Source organism: Conger conger, chromosome 3 (assembly GCF_963514075.1).
Source record: "Conger conger chromosome 3, fConCon1.1, whole genome shotgun sequence".
NCBI classification, from domain to species: Eukaryota; Metazoa; Chordata; class Actinopteri; order Anguilliformes; family Congridae; genus Conger; species Conger conger.
In genome coordinates, this window is record NC_083762.1 from 3,504,630 (window position 1) to 3,506,294 (window position 1,665).

A 1,665-nucleotide genomic window follows, 5' to 3' on the forward strand; every position below is an offset into this window, starting at 1 on the left:
TAACTCAATAATCCTGCTTTGTGGGTTTTACTCAGTGCAGTTATCCAGCTAACTCAGTAATCCTGCTTTGTGGGTTTTACTCAGTGCAGTTATCCAGCTAACTCAGTAATCCTGCTTTTGTGGGTTTTACTCAGTGCAGTTATCCAGCTAACTCAGTAATCCTGCTTTGTGGGTTTTACACAGTGCAGTTATCCAGCTAACTCAGTAATCCTGCTTTGTGGGTTTTACTCAGTGCAGTTATCCAGCTAACTCAGTAATCCTGCTTTGTGGGTTTTACACAGTGCAGTTATCCAGCTAACTCAGTAATCCTGCTTTGTGGGTTTTACACAGTTCAGTTATCCAGCTAACTCAGTAATCCTGCTTTGTGGGTTTTACTGAGCTCTGAAGCTCGCGCAGTGTTGTACTCTGGGATACTTCTCTTGACAAACGCCCTTCTTGTCCAGTTGCCTTTATCCATCACGGCCTGATCATTGCTCGCTCAAGAAAATGCAAAAAACAAAACACCTGGACTAAGGTACACCTGGACTAGGTTAACACAAACCGGGTGAATCCAATTAAGTTAATTTCCATCTTCTTATTTTTAATTCCAAAGACATCTAAATACTTCCATTTCATAGTTTGACTTTTTAGCAGTAAAATGACAAATAATGAGGTAGGAGAACTATCCAAATGCACCATACTTTTATCAAATGTATAAATTATAATTTCCTTACGATGCAAACTATTTAATCTCTAAATATGACAGCTGTAGATCGCAACAATATGCAGATGTATACTTAAATTTTTCTGTATATAAAAGTATTTCCTTAAGGAATGCCATTTTTAAATGACAGCGAATATATACTAAATTTCTACTTTAATAAAAATATGTGGTGTCATTGTGTTGAAAATTAAAATGACACCCAAACCATTCAGTTAAGTACAGAAATATTTAAGTTTGTGTTTGTCTTTTTTATGTTAAAGGACCCATGCAATGAAAATAATAATTCTGACAGCTATTATACCTAAAGATGGATATATTTCTTGAATGAGATTTTAACAAACCATAAGGGAATTTGAAATGAATACCCATACGGAATACACACCCATTCTCTCATTTAAAAATGGCATTCCTTAAGGAAATACTTTTATATACAGAACAGGGCTTAAGATGAACCCCCTCACCAGCCAAACGCTGCGGGACTTTACCTGTGCCAGGTGTGTCACTGTGGCAGGTAATCACCCATCACTTGGAGGTCCTGTCCTACTCTAAATGTCTAGTTGCCTGTCAATCAGGATCTCTGTACAAACCTCCCTCTGTACAGTGTCTCCCAGCAGGCCAAGACTAAATGGTAAATGGTAAATGGTTGGCATTTATATAGCGCCTTTATCCAAAGCGCTGTACAATTGATGCTTCTCATTCACCCATTTATACACACACTCACACACTGACGGCGATTGACTGCCATGCAAGGCGCCGACCAGCTCGTCAGGAGCATTTGGGGGTTAGGTGTCTTGCTCAGGGACACTTCGACACAGCCCGGGCGGGGGATCGAACCGGCAACCCTCCGACTGCCAGACGCCACTGCCTGAGCCATGTCGCCCCCAGACTACACAGCACCCACAGGTCAAACCCATGTAGTCATTAGCTTGTTAGACATAAAGGTAGACAAAGTGGACAGCAGG